Raw genomic sequence first — 13,573 nt, 5'->3', positions numbered from 1 at the left:
CAATCCCATACAAAATAATTATTTTTAAAGGTAGATACTGTGTTTTTAAGGGGTTTTAGTTTATTAAACTTTATTTAGTTTTGGTGGACTTTCCTCTGGTATGTTTAGAATGTCCAGAGAACAAATGATAATATTGTGTGCATTTTAAAAAAAAAATCTCTTGTGCTCTGTTGAGAGAATAGAACTTGTTTGGTCTATGTATTTATTCCACAATAAATAAAACCTCCAAGGGGTTTAGTTATGGACTAGGTATAAATTTGGGCTTCATGAAAAGTTCAGGTGTTATGAAATGCTCAGAACGAGGCAGATTCACACCAGTGACAGCTGGTGATCAGAGCAAGATGCCCCAGGCCATCCAAGAGGTTGTGAAGTCCATGTTCTGTCCAGCCCCAGTGCAGGCCCTGTCTGCTGGGGGCTGGTGTGAGGATCTTGTGGCACTCCTGCCAGGAGCTTGCAGTTCCAGTGTCTGGAAACAGTGATAGCATGGATCCTTTTCTACTGAAATCCTGCACTAGAATCTAAACCTAGAGTAATTCAGCCATTGTTAGCCTAAATATGCCATCTCATGTTTCATTCAGGCTTACTTCACCATGGTTGTTTCTCACTGATTGCAGCTGAAATGAAGACAAATCAGGCTTATTATTTTTAAGGGTTGTGAATATTTTTATTTTTGGTTTTTCTGTGGGCCTGATTCTAAAGTGGTAGCCATTTCCACCAGAGTAAATTGGGAGCAATCACCATGCTTCTCGTTGTCATTCATCCTGCGGTTAAAGTAGACTCTCATTCATCGGAGTGAAAGGTCCCTCGGTCTTGAATAATCAGTATAACATGGTGGAGTATTTAGTGGAGCAGGGACTGAAACACAAGTCCATTGTTCCCATAAGTGCCCCAACAGGTGCCTGCAGAAAGTGGCTGCTGTCACTTCTTGCTTTCTCTCTCTTCTTCTGTTTATATAAAAACTGAAGCAGGGAGAGAGTTTCATTTTACCCAGGAGAGAATCTTGGTGTCAGGTCACTGTAATGGGAGATTTGGGGTTTAATCCCACTGGAGAAATCAGGTGTTGATTCAGATACCTGTGAGATGAATGAGTTAAGCTGCTGGAAAGGCTTTACTTTACAAAGGAGGCAAACTGGTACTTTCTGTCTGGAAAATAACATGGTGGGCGGATATGACAAAAAAGTATAAAATCATGAGCGAGCAGGGACTTCCCAGTCCCTCTTCCTAAACAAGAGCAGATTTAAAACAAAAGGAGCTTTTTGCATTTGTTTGGGCTTTGTGTTGTTTTGTTTTTTTTTCCCCAAACTTGTGATTTAACTTTGTAGCTCCTTGCCAGAAGAGGCTGTAGTAGATGTTGAAGGTTTAAGTATGTTTGCAGAAGACCAAACACGTCCATGGAAGAGTGATCTTTTAAGGATTAGAGAATATGGAGGAATTACCCTTTGAATAGGAATTTCAGGAACTGCAGGTTGTTGGATTCTGCAGTTATGTCCCAGGGGAGGGTATGGTTACTTCTGCCGATGTAACGAGCTGCACAGAAAGAACTGCGCTTTTCCTGCCACTCCCAGGGCTGCTGCCAGAGGCCAAGCCATGAGTTGTAACACTCTTGATCTGAGCACCACAGCTGGATCTGCATGGATAAGGGACTGGGGAGGGTGCCATCTCCTACCTTTCCCCACCTGTGAATCCTGAGCTTGGGCCAAGCCCTCTTGCAAGATTGGGTCCCTGTGTCCAATTCAGAGCCAGAAAGTCCTCAAGATTATACATAGGAGAGAGCTGCTGTGTGCCAGGGGAATGTGAAGTCTTTCATACTTCTCTGCTGTTCACAAGCAAAACTTCACATATATGCATGTCCCACATCACCCACAGAAGTGCTTACAGGCCTGGGGTACCTTCAACTATAGGCAACAACTTACACTTGCCTACCTAAATCCTTTCATTGATCCATCCCTAAAAAACATTTCAAGGTCACCCAAAGATGCCGTGGTAAAGACGATGGCTGAAATCTGTCTCACCCACTGGAACCACCCTACTCATGATTATTGGCATAAATGTCTTAATCTTTTCACAAAGATTTAGCAACATTTTAAAAAATAGGTTTATCTTTGGTAATATTTGCTTTTATTTATGAAATTCCTAACATAAATAAAGTCTGGTTAGTGTTAACCTGAAAACACAAGGCTTTAAAGACATTTTTGTCAGATCATGGTAAGAGCAACCTTGATGCGGTTTGCCAAGCTTTGCATTATAATGTATGTCATCAGTAATGTAAGTTGTTATAATTTACTTCTGACATTAAGATCTTGCTTTTGGGCATATAGTTGCAAATGTATCCTATTCACTTTCTTACTTTCTAAATGCCCTTCATGTTTCAGTAAGACAATCCAATCAAAACTAAAGACCAAATGCACTGTAAAACAAACCAAGCATACAAACAATTCTTAAGCGTTCCTCTTATACGTTAGCTTGCTTGCCCAAGGCTTCTAAACTTCTTAAGCTATGTAATTGTGAAGTGCACAAAAGTTTTTAAAGGAAACATTTATACCATGTATTTTATGCGGTTTTCAGGTTCAAATTTGTAAAAAGAGAATCACACAGATAAGAATTTATCATAAATCTAACCAGCCTGGCCTAAGACTCACCGCTACTGAACATTCTCGTTCAAAACAGTTTGTTCTGATTTTCTTAAGTGACAATTTAAAATAATAAGTTTTATGATGACAGCACTTTGGAGGTGTCTAATTGTGCTAAAAGGTGTGCAATCCTTGATTAAATGAAAGTCCCCCACAAGGAGAGATGCTTTAGTTTAATGATGGTCATAAAGCCAATTTTTAAAGCGATAAAAGTCACTGATTTTCTGTCTTTAGCCTTAGGCTGAATTCCATATTCTATATGTGCTTTCCATCAAAACCATTTTATGTTCTGCTCATAAGGGCAGAATACATCTGGTTTTGCCTTTTACCACCCATTAGTACAATGCATATAATTTCTTTTTTTTTTTTCCACCCGGAATCCCTGAAAAACACTTAGAAATCCATGGCAGGAGTTTGGATTTTATTAAAACTTGATATTAACTTGTGCTCCAAAGGCAGTGGGGCCCTTTGCACCATTGTGGCAGTGTGTCTGGGTGGCCCCTGCTTTGGTAGTGGCTGCCTCAGTTTGCAGAGTATCCAAATTGCTCCATTCATTTTGTCTGGCAACTGGAAGAACCACTGGGGATATTTGAAATCCCAATGTTAATGTCTTTGTTGCTGACTGAAGCATGTCAAGGAGCAGCAGCTTAGAGACTTCCAGGACGGGGTCTGCATTCGCAGAGATTGTGGACATGTGCTTGCAAAATCCCTCTCAATTTCTGGAAGAAATCACTCCTATATAAAGCCACCAAAAAGAAAGGGTCGTGTACTAGTTAGGAATCCTCACTGACTTCCCTGGTTTGGGGTTTAAGCTGATAAAGGATTGGATTTTCCCTGTGCGATAACCATTTCCCTGCCCTCCTCAGCTGCAAATAATTAAATGAGTTTCAGTAAATGTGACATAAGATCAGATCCCAAGAGCTCCTGCCAAAGAGCACTTTTAAGGCATGAATTAAATACAGGTTGAAGTACTTTTAACCAATCAGCTGGTTTCTCACAGAGAAACGGGAGCTTCTTCATTTAGGAGCCTGACATTTTGTCCAAGTTCTGCTGAGCAGAACATATCACACCAGTTAACGCGGTAATGAAGAAGTGATGGTGGTATTTGCACTCGACTTGTACGTCAGCATAAATTCTGTTACTTGTCCAGATCCATACAACTTCCCTGAAATAAAGCGTATTTCAGCCCCATTAACCAATTTAAGATCTAAAATGAAATGAGATCAATTTAACTTAAATCCATCATAACCAAGCTGGCTTTGAGAATTACTTTCTCTGGGTCTGTAAGGATACTTCCAGTAACTGTTCCAGCAAGATAATGTATTCTGGGCTTTTTAAAGGGCCCAGCTACCCACAAAATTTTAATTGCAAATACTCAGATCAGATATATGGACTTCTGCTTTCTTAATGTCACTACCACCCATGAAAACCTGCAGTATTCCTGCATTAGAATTTCAGGCAATAAATGAATTTTAATGTGTTAAAATGGTACATTTATAACTCAGCCACCAACACAAAACAATAAATGGTTTTAAAAATAATTACTGCACTTTAGAACAGCCATTATTTCAAGCAGTGGATTTCAGTTGTGTTCACACAGTGCAGTTAAAAACGTTTAAATATTTTCAGTTTTCAACAAGATGGTCACCCAAAGTGGATGTCTGAGAAATAAAAACTGGAATTAAAACCTCAAAGAGAGGTTACGTTTACCAAGTTACTTGTGAGAGCTGCATCATGGTTCTCAAGGCTCAGCCTGCTGCAGTTAGCCAAATAGGTGTAGTTTCTGCATAAATTAATTCATTTTCTCACAACACCCATATAGCCAAATATAATTCTCAATTTAACCTGTTTCTATGGGGTCACCTTTGTGTGACACCCCTGTACTGGTGTCATCAGAATTAATAGGAAAACTTGCCTTAAGCTTAATTGGTATTTTAATGCCTACATTTTTAAATTACTTGAACACTTTCTTAATTAAACTGGAACATTAAAACTGAAACTGCTCTTTATTTTTTGCTGTTTTCTTCATATTAAAATATTTCAAAGATAATTGCAATCCATATGGAAGAGTGCTTTTTGTAAAAAAAAAATTAAAAATCTTGTACTTGATACTAGATGTTAATTATAAGAAAGAAACAACTGGGGAAAAAATGTAATAGGTAGTCCAAAGGCCAGCAGTGATTTCACCTGAATGACTGAACATAGCAATTGCTTCCCAGCTGTTTAGATTCTAATCTCATTGTGGATTTGTATTGCTTTCACTGACTATATCTTTAATATCTACATGGACAGATGCTGTAGTGGTTGTTAAGACATTTTAGGAAACTTGCATCTTCCATCACCATTGTCACAAGTTAAAGGTCCAGAGACCTTAAGCTGATGGTTCAAACTCATCTTGCCAAAGCAACAGAGTGAAAAAACATATCTTTTCTTTTACTGCCCATTTTAAAGAAAACGAAGTGAATGACGAATTCAACATCAGTAAAGTCATTCTGTCCCTCAGCTTGCAATGTTTGTGGAGCTTTATTTAATGGAAAACTGAGATCATTCTCATATACAGATTGTTTATTGTGTAGATGTTTGTTTTAATGCCTATCCTGTTCCTTCATCCTCACCATCCTGAAATTAACCATATTCAGCAGAAAAACCATATACCTTTCTTCCCCAAGCAGTGTTACAGTTAGGGATGGAAATGTGTTATTGAGCTTAAATTAATGTATGAATTCACTAAACATTTTCAAGCTCTGTGCCCATATTCCTTAGAGACAAAACGTTAGCCAACTGCAGTGAAAAAGTAGAAAGCCTTTTATGCTCCAACACAAGCAACCTTAGTGACTTCAGCTTCCAGCTTACACAAGCCTACCCCACTTTGAGCTGTAGTCACTGAAAATCAAATAACTTTCTACTGATGGTTTTAATCTGGTCTCATTTTTTTTTTCAGGTATACCAGTGCCAGTTCAGAGTGACTCCACTTTGCCCTGTGTTTTTTCCAGTTTTATATCAGCATAAAGAAGACCAGAATCAGACCCCAGTTTCTCTCTGATGTGTTGAACCAGTTTTGGCATCATGCAGTTCTGCATACAAAGAGCCAATGGCTTACAGCAGAGTAGTGGGCTGCAGGAGGTTTGCCTGTCTTTTCTTCTGAATTAAGCTTGGTATTTGCTCAAAGAAAAAAATACACTGCTAGTGCCAATTAGATAACTGGATCATTCTTTTTCTTCCATCAGAAATTCCTTTCTCTTTTATTTTCAATTCTAAAGGCCCAGCTTCTAAAGCACACTGTTGCACATCTGATTAAATGGGCTGTTTGTGGGACTGAGCTCCAAAATTATAAATGTCCTCTGAGTTTGTAAGCAGGTAATATTCTTCAGAGAGATTTTCACTTTTAAAATGGGAAACAAAATAGAATTTTCATCATCAGCTGAGCTCAGAGCTATTGCTGTCTTTTCTCTTCTAAACCTGCTTTTTACTCAGTTACTAGACCAGCCTCCCTCATGAGCCTCTTCCCAGAAGCAGCAAAAAAGGCAGAATTAAAGGAGAGACAGAGTAAGGGTGGTTGTTTGTCACTTGCCCATGTCTTGTCTTCCAAATAGAGCTTCCCTTTTCTCCCATAAGAAACTAGAACAGTTAATTATGTAGTCTACAGTCCACGTCACCCACAGTAGCTGCAGCCATGTACCTTCACCCTGCTCACCACAGACCAGTGCCCGTTCCTGCATCTCAGCCTGTGATGCAGCATGACCCCACCAGTCACCACACGGCAAATCCTCTGGAACGGTTTGTCCCATACCACACACCCCGGGGCAACGTGCTGGCTTGTTCCTGGGCAAGGGACAGAAGCTGGAGGCACTTGTTCCTTTTCTATTGATAAAAATGGGAGAAATTCTGCTGCCTTTAGTTGTTTTGAAGGCAGCGATGTTTGATGTGCTGGTTCTTGCCTCTGGCTTTTTCCTCCTACTCTTCACCCAGCAAAATAAGCTGGAGCTCTCAGAAAGGGCCTCTCTTTTCCTCCCAGTTAATTACACAGCTGAGTCTCTGGTCTTTGTTGCTGTGAACACTGATAAAACTTGAAGAGCTTTAGAGCATGAAAGTTCCTGCAACCACTTTTTCTGGCCTTTTGTGGTTCCGTACCCTATCGAGTCAGCAATTATTTTAAACCTTTATTGCAAGTCAATTCAAAATAAAGGAAAAAATTCATGAAATCATGGAATGGTTTGTGATGGAAAGGACCTTAAGATCACTCAGTTCCAATCCCCCTGCCATAGGCAGGGACACCTTACACTAGACTAGGTTACTGAAAGCCCCATCCAACCTGGCCTCAAGCTTCTCCAGGGATGAGGCAGCCACAGCTTCTCAGGGCAACCTGTGCCAGTGCCTCACCACCCTCAAAGAGAAGAACTTCTTCCTAATATTTGATCTAAATCTCCTCTCTTCTGGGTTAAAGCCATTCCCCCTTGTCCTATCCCTACCTGCCCTTGTAAAAAGTCCCTCTCCAGTTTTCTTGTAAGTCCCTTTTAGGCACTGGAAGGCTGCTCTAAATTCTTCTGAGACCCTTCTCTCCAGGCTGAACAAGCCCAGCTCTCTCAGCCTGTCTTCATAGGAGAGGTTTCCTCCATAATTTCTCTGTAATCATTTTTTATGAGCCCCTTTAGCAAGATCCTGCTCCACATGCAAATTCACATGAGCTTGCTGGGTTTTGTAGTGTTACTGGGATTACTGCTCAAAATGCTTTTACTGTTATTTCAGGTGCTGGTGACATACTCTGGTAAGGTTTGCTTTTAGGAGAGAAGGGCGCATCCACCCAAAGACAGTCCTGCCAAGCAGTGCCTGGCATTGCTGGCAGAATTTACCCTTCTGTGCAACATTGCCTCTTTTTGCATTTGTAATAATATGGCTCTTTAACACACTAGAAAAAAGGTTCTGCATTTAAACATGCCACAGGAGTGAAGATTAAGAAAGCAAGTGCAGACGCCCAGCTGTTGAAAGGAAAAGGAGTATGAAATTGGGGGTGGGGGACAGAATTAGCATTCTCCTCACATGCTCGCTGCCTGCTCGAATCACAATGCAGGCATTATCAGTGAGGGTTGAATCTTTGTATTATTTCCAAGTTTCCCCTATTGTCAGTCATTGTGACAAAGTGCAGGACAATCTGACACAATGATGAATCACTCCAGACACTGAGTTTTCACATGGCTGTCACAGGATCTCAGTAGGCTGTGTCACCTGAAAATGCCACAAGACTAAAGCTGTGGTGTACTTCAGAACAAAAATGGAGTTTGGTATAAACTCCACTCATTCAGGACTTAAACATGGGAGTCTGGAGGGATGGCTGAGATTTTCCTCTTCCTTAGGAAATCTCTGCGTTTTCATCCAGAATGAATGAAGTAAGGAGCGGAGCTTAGGATTTATTAACATGTCTTGCATGCAAACCAGGAAGATATGGTTTGGATTTTTATGTTATGGAATGGAAGGATTTCTGTTCCTGCATAGAAGGGTTTGTACTGTGTGCATTTTTTAAAATACTTTGCTCAAGATGTAATGCCTATCAAAGGGTATTTTATCCCAATAGTTTCAGTTGCATATATAAAAATGAGTTTCTTGCACTTACTTTTTTTCTGCATGGTAAAGTTATCTAGCATGCATTTTATTTTCTCTGTGGGTCAGGTAAGATGTAGCTGTACTGATAACTGATTGATATATAGTCAAATGCAAATATGCTTGTTTAAGTACATGCCTTGCCTTCATGTATATTTGCTTGTAGGTGCTATTGTGAGTCTAGCCCGGAAGAACATTGCTTTCTCCCACATTATTATTCACAAAGGCAGCTTTCTGAGTTATTTCTGTTCCTGCACAATATTCATGATAGCAATTTGATACCTTAGCAGTTTCAAGGTTATCAAGTGATTGAAAATCCTACTGCTTATTTCAAGGTGTTACATATAAACTGTACTGCCATCCATTCTAGTAATATAATAGTTTTTCTTAACGCCTTTCATGAACTCCTGATTTAAAGTGTAAGCTAAATTCAGAAAGGGCCTATCAGCCCCAGACTTTCCAGTGCAGCTCAGCTGCTGAATACAGTCCTCTGAGTTTGTACTGCTGCATGTACACTTAAGCAGGCAATATTTAATCTCTTTCAGAGATATTGATATATCAGCTCCCAAGTGAGGACACTGAACCACGGCCATAATAAGAAACAAAGAAATGGCTATTTATCTCATGTGTCGAAGGGCTAGTGCTCCTTTGATATGAATCTCATGAGCAAGAATTGCAGACTGTACATCATATGGATTAACTTTATACCAAAGAGCCGCTACAGAGCCATATGATACTGTAGCGTTCATTAGCGATGAACAAATAAATGCCATTGAATGCTTAATGAGGGCATTGAAGAAAAGCCCATCATTTCTCAACCTGTTTTGGGGGCTCCCAGCCACCCACTGAATTTTGGCTGTGGATGTAGTTTGGGTGATTTCTGATTGGTGAATAGGGTTGCTTGATGGAGTTTACATGGTGGCATCTGCTTAAGTAACAGATGTCTGTGCCACTAAGGTGCTATGTTCTCACTTTTTATATAGAAAGAAATTGCTTCTCAAAGAGTTTTTATTGTCTTTATGCAAATTAAAATACAAAATTCCTCTCCTTAAAGGATCCTCATTATAACAAGAACCTTAAATAATCATAAATACATATGCAGCCTCATAAAATCTTTTGCTCTTTGGATATTAAGGAACTTCCTTCTGCGCTGTCAATTGTGCATGAAATTAGTTCTTATTTCAACTACCAGTATGAAGATACTAGCTTTTATTCTGTGAAGCCCCACTGGATTTCTAAACAAATAGTGCAGAATAGTTGCTTGTGCCAAAGTATTTCGAGGAGGAAATTTTGCATTCTGCTTCTCATGCAGTGCTGAAGAGTAAAATAGAGCTCTATACTTATTTCCCAGAAGCCTGGTGACAGAAATATACATGTTTTTTATCTTTCTTTTACCAATTTTCTTTGCTAGGCAAATGTGTGACATCTTTAAGGATTCTCTTTTTCTTTTAACCAGGGATTGAAATCTGTGAGGAATCATGCCTGGAAAAATGCCCACAGTTGCCAGCCTACTTCGGGCTGAGCGTTAAGGTATACAAGTGCTTACATTCCTGTTTCATCTCACATCATAACTTTGCATCAGGTATGACTTGCACAGCCCTAGTTTCCCTATCTATTTTGTTTATTTCCAGTGACAGGGAGGAATGAAGTCCCTTTATTCTTTGCATTACGTACATATGGACCAAGCAAGATGTCAGGTAACATGGTACTTTCAGGCAGGATGAAGGGCCTGCTAAGGGAGGCCATGGCCCCAACCCAGTTTGTGCAAGAGTGATACCAGACCCTGAGACAGGTAAAATTGTACTTTAATGGGATGTTTTGGGATTTTCTCCTGGCTACAAAGTTCAGGACAACAGCTCCTGTGCTGGACAAAATGATCCTTGATGAGGTCAAGATGTACATGCTAACACCAGACTAGAGCATCTACCAGCCTCATCCAGGACCTTTGGAAAAAAAAAATGCGTGGAGTTCAGTCAGCACTGAAAAGCACCTACCTGTCACCTCATCGCTCTTAGGCAGAAGAAATTGCCCCACAAGGACCTCTGAGGTCAGCATCATCTGCCAACCCCATGATGATTTGGCTGCCCCATTCCTCCCTGCCACCCAAACAACCGGGGCAACCTGGGCAGAGCCGTGGCTGGGGTATGTGTATCTATTCATCTTGTTTTCCTTCATGTGGGCTCAACAATCACCAAACCCATGGTAAGCTTGAGAGAAATGGCTAAATTCCTGCAGAGGGGGGAGCCTGGATCATGCCCGGTCTCATGTACTTTGTGCTCGGTTTTGTCCTTTTAGAGTATGTTGTATTAAAGGAAAAGAAATTGAAAAAGAAAGCGTAGAGAACAGAAATGTGATTCTTTATTTTTTTCTGACCTGTGGGATGTGATGCTGTAGGAGTCAGAAGCCAAAGTCTGTTCAGTGTTTCAGTGGATAAACCTTATTTTAGATAGATATTTCTGATATGACCTTTTCCTAACAATATTTTTTCACATATCTATCCAGTAGACTGAGTAAGGAGGTGGTGGATGTGCAGTGTATTTTTAACCTGATGGCAAGAACATTAGTAACATAGAAGGGTGCTTTATTCTACTGCTAGCGCTGGCATCTGTTTCACAAACATTACCAAGATAATCACATTCTTCCTGCATCTGTTTTGCTTTAGCTCACACAGATAATTCAAGGGTAATGCACCTTGTCTAAGCTAATTCTAAATACATGCCTCAAACACAACAAAAAGCGCTTGGTGGGTATTTTGACCCAATGCACTACATCAAAGTAACCAAGTAAGCTGTAAATGCTTTGAATAAAATAGGACAAAAATTGGCATTTGTCCAGCCATGTTTCTGTCTGGCAGTTATTTGAGTTTTAAACTTTCCCTTTATGTGAATATGCATCAAACTGAAGTGCAACCTGTGAGCTATTCAGGTGCTCAAGTGAGAGCTGTGCTGAGGGATAAAATACACAATGGTCAGTGTGTTCTCATGTCTAAGATAAGTCCTGGAACTGAGACTTGACCTTTTCAGATAACCTGCAGGATATCAAAATTGCCTATATGGGACAACACCTTTGGGATGGTGCCCCTGATGAGGGGGAACTTGGAGCTGTTCACTGGGACTTTGACCTCTGGATCCATACATTAACTCCTGAAAAATGGAATTATGCAGATGATTGGTGAAAGTGAGGTTACATGAAACTAGCAAAATTGATAAACATAGTAAAGGATGTACTTAAATAAAAACAGAATGTTTGTTGCTTATGGAAAGTCAACAAGAGGTCACACCTCTGGAGACACATATCAAATTCTGTTTTGTATGGTTAAGAAATATCAGTGACCATTAGTATCAGCAGCTTCTTTAGGTACTGTGATCAAGTAATAATCTAAGGTGTCAGAAGCTTGAAATGACTCCATTAGAGCCAGGAAAGAGGAGAATTTATGAAGACATCATTAGCATTTCCTTTTCAAGCTTCATGCAAATTTCTTGGAGGGAACATATGCCAAGAGTCTTCCGTTAGCTGTTGGAGCCAAGAGGAGTCCCTTTCTCAACATTGGCTTCTGCCTGTCATCTTCTAAACAGTATGTCATATGGTTTCAGAGAGCTAACACTACACTGGACATCATTCTATTCATAAGATTGATTTCTTCTAAACACTTTAAAATGGTTTTGAATGTTAATTATTTTTAAAATATTACTACTCCTAATAAGCAGTATGATAAATGCATTTAAAAATAAATTATTAGCACTCTTCCTATTTTCAAATGCATTCAGACTTTATCAGTAAAGTTTAATTTGGGTTTGACTGACGTTCCAGTAAAATGCTCATCAACATAAGAGAATAAAGTAAAATGAGGATTTTTCAACGGACTCCTGAGAGTGTATGGACAGCAGAGACCACTCTGAATCCCTCCTAAACAAAAACAGCTTGTATGTAGCAGGTCAACATTTGGAAACACACTATGGTGAAGAGGAGTCTGAAACAGGTCTTCATTCCTCATCTTTCAATGCTAAAAAGCAGATTCAAGCATTTGAAAGCAAAGGCATCAGAAAATGAACAGAGAAAACAAGTGAGTTTGTCTCCAACAGGAAAATCATTTAGTGCTATTTAAAGTGATACACTAGTTACCTTCTTATTGCACTAATAAATACTCACAAAACTATAACACAGATTGACTTGAAGAGAGTCCTTGCTTTATTTTGAGTAACTGCATTAAATGGCAGGGTCTTTGTCCCAAGGTTAGGAACTGCTTCAACAGTAAAACCATCCTGGATTTGATCGTACACCCAGCATTGTAGCATTTGATCATACATCTCAACAGCACTGTAGCATTGGGTTTTGGGGACTAATTTCTAATTTACCCTGGTATAAGTGTGAGTTAATTTATGCCTACTTTATTTTTCTTTGCTCTCACCTGTTCACATCATTGATATTTTGCTTTCCTGCCTGTCTCTGTTGTCCTTACTTTTTTTGTATCTATGTATGGTTTAACTCAAAACTTTTTATAACACTATTACTGGTGGAATTTTATTGGCTTTTTTTTATGAGGAATTACAGTAATTTATCATTTAAATTAAAAACAATATATGATAGGAAAACTTTGAGCATGCTTAGTGGTAGACAGATAGATAGGTTGTCTTGCCTGCAACCATTGGTGCTGTATGTGAGAATTCCTCAGGGCCAACAGGAACAAAGAGCAAACCAGGATGAAAAGCTAGATCTTCAGCTTGTAGTAAGAGACTTTAAAATGTCTTGTTGAAGCATACACACAAAACACTGCTCTGTCATTGGGAATAACAGGCAATAAATTGATACAGTCTTTAGGGAACTGAAAATGAGAAGTACAGGAAACAGCAATTAAGCAATTTCAAGCCTAGATGCTGTCGCAGCCTTTCAAATAATCACTGGATAAGTTTTGCCAAGAAGAATAAAAAAAAACAAAAAAAAAAGAGAGAAAAAAGACAGCAAAATCAAGGCGCATACTCAGGAAAACACAGAACTGCAAAATCAAATTAATGAGGGGAAATTCCCAGTGGATGGAAGAGGAAAGGACTTAAGGACTGCATCGTCCCCTGGGACAGTGGCACAGGTCACAGCTTTGCAAGGAGGAGCCATGCAGGAGTCATGTGGCCAACAGCCCTGTCTCTGAGCCCTGCTACTGCCTTTGCATGCTGTGCCCTCCCAGGGACCTCCTTGGTTTTGGCATGGGATTTCTGTAACTGTGGTCGTGGTGGAGGAGATTTGCCCTAAATGGGTGATTCAGGAAACTGCAGAGATCTCCTCTGGGAAGCTTCCCTGAGAGCCTGCTGTCCTCTTAAGTCCCTGCAGCCTCTCCCCAGGCTTACACCACACCA

General features: G+C 39.9%; 1 long non-coding RNA gene across 1 annotated transcript; it reads left to right on the top strand.

Annotated features, from left to right (window-relative positions):
• The first annotated feature begins 7,924 nt into the window (after positions 1 to 7,924).
• Positions 7,925 to 10,421, top strand: LOC133277181 (uncharacterized). The gene is made up of 3 exons (XR_009746194.1): positions 7,925 to 8,182; positions 9,682 to 9,807; positions 10,241 to 10,421. It is a non-coding gene; the product is annotated as an uncharacterized LOC133277181 (long non-coding RNA).
• Positions 10,422 to 13,573: the final 3,152 nt, after the last annotated feature.

This window comes from Pezoporus flaviventris, unplaced genomic scaffold (genome assembly GCF_033815535.1).
Source record: "Pezoporus flaviventris isolate CSIRO_AGI_PZ_B2104156 unplaced genomic scaffold, CSIRO_AGI_Pfla_v1 ptg000001l, whole genome shotgun sequence".
Classification (NCBI taxonomy): Eukaryota; Metazoa; Chordata; class Aves; order Psittaciformes; family Psittacidae; genus Pezoporus; species Pezoporus flaviventris.
This window is presented reverse-complemented; position numbering and strand designations above follow the sequence as displayed.